Genomic DNA, 11,294 nt, shown 5'->3' with positions numbered 1-11,294 from the left:
GAGACAGGACAATCACCAGCAACTAGAGCCGCGTCTTTATTAAGAGAAGACTACAACCGAATCCGGATCTCAGCGTTTGCAGATGAGAACAGCTCTCAGGTAAACAATAATCCTCCTTAGACACGTAAGTTATTGTTGTCGAGCGTCGCATACACTGTTAATCCACACGTGACTCCAGCTGCGCTCTCACAGAGAGAAAATGAAAACAAAACTTAACTGCAGCAAACTATAAAAGCAACACTTCACGCTTGTTTTGCCAACACAACATGGCGTCTCTGTCGTCTAAACACTGTGACAGTAATGAATATTAATGAAGTTGCACAATAGAGCGCGCTGATTGGTTTGAACCAAGCCTTACTCATGCATTAATGCAACACACTGTAAGACGTACTAAGACACACTCTGGCACAGACGTCCAGTCTGCACGCTGGAATACACGCTATTATGTCATGACCGTGACGCAGCTTCAAAAATTAGTTTCAAACCGGAAGTACGAATTTGCTTAAAATAACGCAAAAACAACCAATTTACACTTTTTAGTGAAATATAGGTGTCCTAATAGTGTTTTTAGCAGTGTGGGACACATAAACGATTGTCAACAGCTCAAAAAATGTGTTTTGGTGTTTCGCGACCCTTTAACGCTGGTAATTGCTGTCCGGAGTGTAGCTTCTGTTTCTATAGTTTCGGCGGCAATTTAGTAATATTATTATTAACCAGACACACATCGTCCGAATTCCAATGGTATTAGGAAAGTAAGTGTTTCTAAATACCCTGTTTAAAAATAGTAACTGTAACGGAATACTCATGAATAGTAGTCTAAATACGTACCGCCGGTACATGTATTCCGTTACTCCCCAACACTGAAGACAGAACAGTATTGTGCAAGATATTTTTAGGTTGAAGAAAACAAGCAGTGCAAGATGATTTGTGGTACAGTCGCAGGTAAACACTGTTACTGAAACTAAATATCAAACCAGGACTTAAAGGGGACTTTTGGGCAGACAGGGCATAGTTTAAGTTAGTGTAAAGGTAACTGAATATTGGCTTTGTCTTCAAGTTTCAAGTTTGGGGCTGATTTTGGACATTTGTTTGAGTTAACTTCCTGATTCATTGAGAAACAAACTTTGTAAGGCCTTAAAGAACACCTGTGATCGTGTGCATTTAAGCCATTGGATCCCACTCACCAACATGACAATATCAAAATAATGTGAATTAACAAAATTCTGAACTAACATTTCAGAAGTGGCCAAAAATCTCAGCTTAGTTTAGTCTCATTCTAGTCACACACAAATCATTTTACACAACACTGATAGGACTTATATGAAAAAAATAACAATGATTTAAATGTTACTTGTACTTTGTCATCTTGACGTTGTTATCTTAGTTAAACCAGCATAAAACCTCAGGATTGTACTTTTTTTTTTGACATTTTAATGAAACAAATTCCCTATTGTGCCTTTAACAATGCATATGCAGTTCCGAATCACTGAAAGACTCACTTTGCATTTAATTTAAATGGTAAGACTTTAATTTCACCTTGCGAGTTTTCTAATCTCCAAGCTTTTCAGGGGAAGCTGATATCTGGCCTTGCAGTTTGACTTGATTGCTGTGCTGCGGCTCTCGCTGACTCAGGAGAAGCTTTGATTCAGCTAATCAAGAGTGTTCATGCGTGTCATTATGGATCATTTGGTGGAAGGTCAGATGGAGGATTCCTCTCAATAAGCAGTCAAACTGACAGCTATATTTACAATATGTCACTCAAAGGGTCAAACCTGGAGTCAAGCATGAATCACTGCTGGCATCCATTGTGGTAAAGCACTTTCAGGTTCAGCAGCTTTAGCACATGCAGTTCTAGACCTCTTCAATTTCTTTGCAAGACTTTGCGTGCCGTTCTCCAAATGCTGTGGTGACAGTAGCACTAAGTAGCACTACTTTTATTAAGATTGATTGAAACCACACAATATGAGCAACACGAAGAACAAACATTATACTTGCTTAAGGTTTTTACACTGAAAACATGATTCATTTACAAAATTTTAAAAGTAACTGGTTGCAAACTATTTATATAGGCTGAATTTAAACTAACAATTTAAATTTAGTAATGTTTAACGTTTAACCCTCTACTGCACGGCGTAACCATATGGTAACATGACACTCATGTTCATTTCCCTGCCACTGTTTCTTTAAGACCAACATCATTTTTTGTTGTTGGAAAGAGAAGACCTTAGAGTAGCCAATGATGTGCTTTGGTTAGGTCACATGACATGCAGTGTTTTTCTGTAGCGCGATTTCTGACAGACTGGCGTTTATTGTGAGTAGTTGCTAAAAGCAAATGTAAACGTCAATAAAAAAAATGTCAGATCCACAAAAAAAATCTGAAACATCACCTCCAGTAAGTTATGATGAGATATTCACAACTCAAATTTTTTTTGAATCAAATTAGTTTTTTGTAAATCGATCAAATGTGTTACCAAATGGAAACACGGTGCTATAGTGGAGCATGCAATATTGCAATGGGTTAGCTAGCTAGCAAGGTCAGCTCTGAACTTTTAAGTTGTAACAATAACAACATGAATGCTAGTAATATAATGTTGATTAGTTGTATGTTAATGACATTTGCATATGGATAAAATCTAGTTTTAATGACAATACTACTTTTGAACAGAAATCAATACAGGGAACAGTGTATTAGCGAGCACCACCATGTTATATGGTAATTTAAAGAAGAAAAGGACAGAACTGGCTCTTCCTGCAGATGAAAGTGAGGGTGAGATGGGTTTTAGTGACCATGAGAAGGATGCAGACTGGACAGTTGATAGAGACAGTTCAGGTAAGTTAGCTCAGATGCAGATAAGACAGGCATAGTATAGCATATAGTATAATATATATATAAACATTGTTAGCTAGTAGCTACATTGTTCTGATGCATCTGGATATACTTGTTATTTATTTGTTATAATATTTACTGGAGAAAATATTTATATTTACCGTATGTTGTATATATGATAATACAATATTATGATTGTTTTCAATAATATTCAGCAAAAAAAGAATGGAATGAATGAAAGCTGTAGGAATATGAGTTGTGGTAAAGTATGTATAAGGTGTAATTTATAAGTTCTGTGTTAAAGCTCATAATGCTGCAACAGCAAATAAATTATTTCAAACAAAACAATTATTAATTATAAGGAAAGTTTTAAATTTGAAATTTCTCAGGTAGATCCACTGTTGGACGTTGTTGCCAGATGGCAACATTTCATAAAGTACCTTATAAAAATAATTTAGACATTTTTTTCAACACTTCAAGTTAAGCCATTTTAAGAAAACAAGGTCACACTTTACAATAAGGTTCATTAGTTAATGTTAAATAATGCATTTACTAACAGGAACAAACAATGAACAATACATTTACTACAGTATTTATTCATGCTAGTAGTTAATGAAAATACAGTAGTTCATTGTTAGTTCATGTTAACTCATGGTGCATTAACTAATGTTAACAAGCATGGACTTGAATGTTAATAATGCATTAGTATTGTTCAGTTATGATTAATAAATGCTGTACATGTGTTGTTCATGATTAGTTCATGTTAGTAAATTCATTAACTAATGAACCTTATTGTAAAGTGTTACCGAAAATAAAAACAGTTAAAAAATTGTTTTACAGGTTTATCATAATGTGTGCGGTAGAGGGTCAAATTCAGCCCATTTAAATAGTTTGCAACCACTTATTATAAAAAGTTTAGTAAATCTAATTAATCATTGTTTTTTAGTGTATTTGGTCAAAATATTTTCAAAAGAGGCCAACTAATGCTGATCACGGAAAATGGGTTTTATTTTGTGATGCGAAAAAGAGAAAAAAACTCATAAAAATTAAGTATACTGTATACCAGGGGTCACCAATCTCGTTCCTGGAGGTCCCAGCAGGGTTTAGCTCCAACTTGCCTCAACACACCTGCCTGGGTGTTTCAATTATACCTTGTGGGGATGTCGAAACCTGGTTCTGGAGGGCCGGTGTCCTGGAGAGTTTAGCTCCAACCCTAATCAAACACACCTGAACCAGCTAATCAAGCTCTTCCTAGATATGCTAGAAACTTCCTGGCAGGTGTGTTGAAGCAAGTTGGAGATAAACTCTCCAGGACACCGGCCCTCCAGGACCCAGTTTTGACACCCCTGACCTTGATTAGCTTATTCAAGTGTGTTTGATTAGTGTTGGAGCTCAAATCTGCAGGACACCGGCCCTCCAGGAACAAGTTTGGTGATCCCTGTTGTATGCTGACTACAGTGTAATCCATTGATAGTATTATCCATTGTGCAATAACAACTGAAATAATTAAATTGCAGAGGACATGCAAAGGTTTTACACTCTGCAATCACAATTAGCCAATATGCTTGAACATTCCACATTTTGACATGAGCAGATTTCCTAGGCCAGATATAACTTTTGAACACTACTGTAAAGATTAGTACAGTTACTTTCTTCAACACTAGATGGTGCTAAGATCATGTCACACACCCCCTGTACTCACTGTCCACACACCTACAGTGCATATCCTCTCTTTCCATCTTCCACAGAAAAAAAGGAGGATGAAATTATTTCTGCAAATACATGTGCTTAACTCATATAATAAAAATATACCAATTTGTATAACAATATGTATTTACAGACACTTGTAAGAGTTGTATGATGGTTACAAAAGGTTTTCAAAATGAATCTGGTTTATCAGAGAAACTGGTTTCAGAAACAATCAGAAAGAGCTTTATTGCCAATTATGTTCACACATACGAGGAATTTGTTTTCATGACAAAGACAGGACAAACAACAGATAATATATTTTGAAAATAGAAGCAAGCAAATATACAAATTGACAAGTGTATGTACAGGTATATTACTTTATACAATGTAATATGTGCAGCTGTTTTGTGCAAATTGGCATGTAAAGCATGTTGGTAAATAAGTGTTGTTTGTTTCACAAATTTTATCATCAGGTTTTCTGTCACGGTTGGCAAGGGGGACCCAAACGCAGAATTGACAGGCGAACAAAAGGTTTATTTACAGGAGGTAAACAGGGCAACGCAGAAGGACAGTCAAAAGTGCAGGGTGATGGCAGGAGAACAGGCTGGTGAGAAGAGGAGACTCAGGACAATACAGAGGGGAGTGTCTTAGGGGGTACCACAGGCTGGTCAGGAAAGGGGAATTCCAAATTTCAGGCCAAGCAGTCAATCGGCAGCTAGCCGAACCTCTGGTTAGGGACTGGGGTGGCAAACAGATGGATCATCAAGGACAGGGGATCCACATCCAGTGACAACTCAGGAGGCAAGTGACACAAGCAACACAACAGGAGTCGACGGCTGGGGAAACAAGAAATTAAAAAAAAAAAGAAGAGCAAGCAAAAAAAAAATATATATACTAAATAAATATTTGAATTAAGTAAATATAAGAAATAATTAAGAGGGGGGAAAATAGAGCTCAAAAATAAAATGAATAAACTGAAACTAAAAAGGCTTAAGGAAATAAGCTGTAACTAAAAAATAAACTAAGCAAAACACAGGAACAGGAATTAAAAAAATAAAGAACTAATAAAAGACTAGGGCTAGACTGGGGCTAAGGATCTCGAAAATGGCAAAATGAAAACTTGAAATTAGTCTTGAGCTGCAAACAGAAAAAAAAAATTGAAAATGACAGCAACCTTGCTGAAAGAAGAAAAAATAAATAAACCGAATCAAAAGGATAAATTAATTCACGATAAAGATCAAAAGACTTGACTAGGACTAGACAAAAGAAACAGAACTAGACTATATGGAAAAAAAACCTCTATCATGGACTAAACAAGATAAGCTAGACATGCACACGAAAGATAGTATGACGAACCGGCAAGCGGAAAATGAACTCAATATAAAGGGAGTAGAGAGCACGAGGAACAGGTGAACATAATTAGACAAACAAGGACTGAACAAGGGGGCGAGGCATAGGAAAACAAGGAGGCAGGACAAGGGGAGCACATGGCCAACACAACAAAAGGGACAACCATGTGCTAATACACAAAACAAGCAAAGAGACATTAAACACAGACAGGGGTGACAGGGCTGGATCCAGACAGTGTTTATGAGATAGATCAACACAATCTCACGGCAATTCGTAACTTTTTCATTTAGTGGCTAATTCGTACAAATTCGTACAATCTAATTCGGACATTTTAGTACGATTTGCGTATCCCCCAATGACGGTTGGGTTTAGGGGTGGGGTTAGGTGCCAGCCTCCTTTTTAAGATCGTACATTTTCTTACGACTGAACTCGTATGAATTCGTACGAATTAGCCACTAAACTGCCAAAACGTAAAATACTTACGTTTTCTCGTGAGATCAGGCTGGATAGATTGCCTTAGGGAAGGGTTTCTGTGTTGGGCTGTTCTGGTGCACAGTGCTCTAAAGTCGAACAGAAAGGCAAAAGTTCTGTGAGGCAGTGTGATGGATGTGAGGGGTCCTGAGTGATTTTGGCAGCTCGCTCTAAATAGGTACAGTTTTTGGAGAGTAGGGAGGGTTGTAGCAGTGATTCGCTCAGCAGTGCAAACCATTCAGCATAGTCTTCGGAGGCCAGATTTGGTAGCTGAGCTAAACCAAACAGATATTGTGGAGCAGAGGACTGATTCAATGATGAACAAACACATTAAAACATGAAATGTTTGTATGTTGTCTTTGCTAATTTAATAAAAACAACAATTTGTAATCAGTAAAGGTTTAGCAGTGTTTCTGCAAGTTTTATGCGGGTAAATTTAAGACCTTTTTTAGGATAAAACTAAAAAAAGTTCAAGGAAACTGTCTTCTTAATTTGAATATTTGACCACACACCTTCATCTGAACTTCACAAAGTATTTTGTTTGTCTCAATTCAAATGTTTAGCAGTTTAAAGTTTGCCTAAGTTATTTTTTAAACAGGTTTTTATTTGTGAAAATCTGCTTTATAGTGATGGTAAATAGAGTAATAAATTGCAGCATGCCTCTACTTTCAATCAGTTTATTCAACATGATTCATTGTATAGGCCTACTACTAGCCTGTCTATCCTTTGAATGGTTTCAAACCATTAAAACTTTTAAAGGCAAATGTGTTCTCTTGTAAAATATTAAAATATTTACTTACATGAAGAATTTAAAAATGAAAATGCAAGTAAAAAAGTGTGGACTATAGGCATGGGCCAGTATAAGTTTCTGACGGTATGATAATCTTGGATAATAATACTTTACCATGGAATCACAGTATAGTGATTACTGCTCTAAAATAAGTTATTTTTAAATGTCTGGGTAAAAAAACAAACAAAAAAATTCCCCCATTCAACAAAATACATTTTATTTTAGAAAATGTTTATAATATTTTGGAACAGTAACCATGTCAGGCTAAGTACTTACAATTGATTATTGACTTCTGTTCTCTTTATTAGTTTCAAAAACACAGATTTCATTACAAGACATAAAAAAACATCTAAAAAACATATACTTTAGGTTACCTTCATTTTTGTGGCTTGAAAACCTTGACCTTTCCAAATCGCAGTAAACTTTAAAACTGGTTTTTGTCCCCTACCTAGTGTGGACACATTCTTGACCCTTGTTATTGGCATGTTATTGGCTGTTTTCTTGATGATCATGACAGTGCAACTTTGATCATTTATTCATTCATTTTCTTTTCGGCTTAGTCCCTTCATTAATCTGGGGTCGCCACAATGATTGATTCACCAACTTATCCAGCACATGTTTTACACAGCGGATGCCCTTCCATCTCTGGGAAGCAGCTTCGATCAATTTACAGCAATATTGTTGTTGTAATTAACCATCTCTAGCAAAGAAATAACACCTTTGATTTCTTTTATATGAAACACAAGGAAACAACTCCTCATAAAAATGTATGCCAGGATCATACGGATTCAAGGTATGGCACTCTGATTTAAGACCTTTTGAAAACCTTAGGCTTAGGGTGCTTTCACACCTGTGAATCGATTCAGTTGTTCCGAAACAGAGATTACAAATGTTACATTGTTGCTCTTTGCTCTTGGAGCGGTTCGCTTTCACACTGCAAAGTTTCTAATCGGACCAAAAGAGCTAAAACAAGTCACGTGTGAGTAAACTCTCTTTACATTGGTCAGAGTGTCAGGATTTGGTGGTTTGGTGGTGTTTGAAAAGGTGTGCCCGACTTGTCTGAAAAGTGAGGAGAGATGCAGTGGGGAGGGGTGAGAAGAGTGCGCAACGAATTTAAGGACCGGGAGGGAGTCGCGAGGTTTGCGGGCATCCGGAGACTTGCAAAACTTCCCGCCCTACTCATAATTCTCTCTTCTTATAGCCGTATACCAATTACATATCCATAAAACACGGTGATATAACCGCGCTCGGATCGTTTGCTTTCTCACTGTAATCGATCTGCTCCAGAGTTCGTTTCAATCGAGCCGAGACCACCTCAATCAAGCGATCTCGGAGCGATTGATTTGGCGCGGATCTGAGAGCGATTGGTGGTTTCACATATGCCAAACGAACCGCGCTAACTGGGCAAACGGGACAGAAACAAAAGTTTAGGTGTGAAAGCGCCCTCAATTACAGAAAAGTGATTTAAGACTTTAAGACACTGTTTTAAAATGCTGAGCATCCATTTAACACTCACATTTTGTAATTTGATTTCAATAACAACATGTGGAGTATAATGTAATAGCAAATATAGGAACTTTTCAGACTTGCAATTTAATCCAAGTTCACCAACAGAGCAACAAATGTGGAGCCAAGCTGAGTGAAGACAAGGCTAACCTGGTGGGAGCTTCTGGTTTGTCCGTATTATAGCAATTGTATCCTCTCTGAGACCCAGTACTAAAAAGTAAATGAGACAGTTTCAGGGACTGGTTGCATGCTATAGGTGGTACCTAATAATTTGAACATCACCAGCCTGACCTGACTGAAAAAGGAAAACCAGCTGGTATTACAGCTTACACGGTGTACCACTCAAAATTCAAATAATACAAGCTAACTTTCCAATCAGATTGGCTGATGCAACACTACTTAATGCTTATCGAATTTCTCCATCCAGGAAAGTGGTGTCACCTCATGCCACAAATCACCTGTTATATGTGCCTTCTCTGCCATTTGGGCAGGCATGGAGAATTCTGAACAGCTGCCCCCACATCTGAGCAGCAAATGTGTACATTAGTAGAATTCTTCATGGTTGAGGATCTAATTTCAAGTTTGTATTCTATTTGGTATGAGCTTCAGGACTTGACCCACAGGCCAATGGACTCATGGTAGACTAGGGTCATTATCATTACAATGCTCCTTGCTCCCTTTTGATTAATGTGTTGGCAGGCAAATTCAAGGTTAGAGGATCAGGGCTGGTAACATCAACTAAAATGCATCCAAGAAACTTGGAAATACGGATACTTTCCATTTCAATTAGGATGGAGATAAGCATATCCTCTGACAGAGATTAAATTCCCACTGTGACTCGAAGTCCACTCTTAATGGAGCAAACCAAATCCTTAAAAGATATTTGAGTTTCCTGTCAGCCACTTGAAAAATAGTGCCTAGATCTGCTTCCGCCTTGCCAGGCAAAATCTGCTTAGATTAATCACACCACAGGGTTCCTTAAGATTACAGTTTTCTGGAGTATGAGAATGACGACACTTCTAACATTGCTCTTTGCTGTGGTAGATCAGATAGTACACTTTGTATTTAAACCATTGAGAGAGCTGAGGTTTTTGTTTAGAAGCTTTAATGCCTCGAGACCACGGTAAACTGAATCAAAGCTTTAACTTGAAAAGTGGATAAGGATGTCCCCTTGTAATAGCGTTTAACTAGTCTAATGTGCTGCTGTTGGGCTTTACCTTGCAACCATCCAGATAAATCCTTGAGGTTATATCAGGTGGAATTCAGCTTGCCTTGCATCTGTCAGAACTCAATGAAGTTGCTTTTGTTTGCTGACAGCCTGCCTACAAGTGAACAGCAATGGAGTTCAGTACCTCTGGGACCTTCTAGGGATGACATATCCACAAAGAAGTTTGTTACTCTGTTTTTCGTTTCATTATTTGACACCATCACACGAGTAAACAAGAAGTTTTGCTGCCGCTGTTATGCAGCTCCTATCAAGCTCAATGTTTGTAAAGGTTGCTCTCAGGCCTCCATGAAGAACAAAACCATCCACTACAGGAGACAAGGATCAATCAGGAGCACATATATAAGGTACTCCTCCAGGCACAGCAGCAGGATTGTGAACTGTTCCAGAGTTGGATGGACCAGAAGGTTTAGGAAGAGAGAATGTCATCAGCTTGAGCCCTGCTTCTGTACATGCCTCTAAACAGGGTGAGCTGATCTCAGCTTCATTCACTAGAGCGAGAGTAGGTGTATATATACCTAGGTAGCAATGCTTCCAGCGGCAGTGTTGACCCTCCTTCTGTGCAGACTGACAAGGATTAAGACTATCAACTCGACCTACAAGACTCCACTGAGCAGGGACACCCTCACGGCACTTTCCATAGGCTTCTGTCTATTTAAGGCTGATTTATACTTCTGCGTCAAGCGCTTGCGTATGCTACGGCGCAGCCTACGCATGGATGCATAGCCCTCGCCTTAGTCATTGTCTGCTTGGTAGTGCTGACGATTGTGGGTGGAGGTGAGAGCTGCGCAAGCCCGATGCAGTGAATGTTTACAGGTGTGAACTAAAGGTGGTATTTCATATATTTGTCTTGGAAATGAAACAAATTTCATTTAGTTTAATTTGTATCTAAATTTTATCGTATTTTTGTTGGTCTTTTATTTACTAGATAAACAAGAATACCGAAATAACACATGTGGCTTCAAAACAAGTCTGTTACTAAAACTTTGAACAAGCAGAACATGCTTTTACAATGGATTCACAGTGCTGAACATGTTCCCAGATTACCTCGGAAGAACAAACTCTGTTAAAAGGATGAGAGTGCTCAGAAACTTGTTGTGAGAATGATGTCTGAATATTTGTTCCAGTCTGTCAGATAAAATTGCTTAAAACCCCTTGATATTTTTGAAAAAGTAGTCAAAATTTGCATAATCAAAGATTGATCTTATCCACTCGTGACCCACCCAAAAGAAAACATGCAGCCAATTTTTGATTACGTGACCCACAGATTAATGGCAGCACCTACTAATATAAGCGAGAAATGATGTGCTCCTATATTGCACAGTGTCCCCCACGTAACGGATCCCATTGTGAAGAGAACATTCACAGTGTTCACAAATTGATGCTAGACTTTCTGCGGTGGTGTCGTGAAGCATTTAAAACATATGCTGGATAAG

This window comes from Danio rerio, chromosome 21 (genome assembly GCF_049306965.1).
Source record: "Danio rerio strain Tuebingen ecotype United States chromosome 21, GRCz12tu, whole genome shotgun sequence".
Lineage (NCBI taxonomy): Eukaryota > Metazoa > Chordata > Actinopteri > Cypriniformes > Danionidae > Danio > Danio rerio.
The sequence above is the reverse complement of the archived record's forward strand: the minus strand, read 5'-3'. Positions refer to the sequence as shown.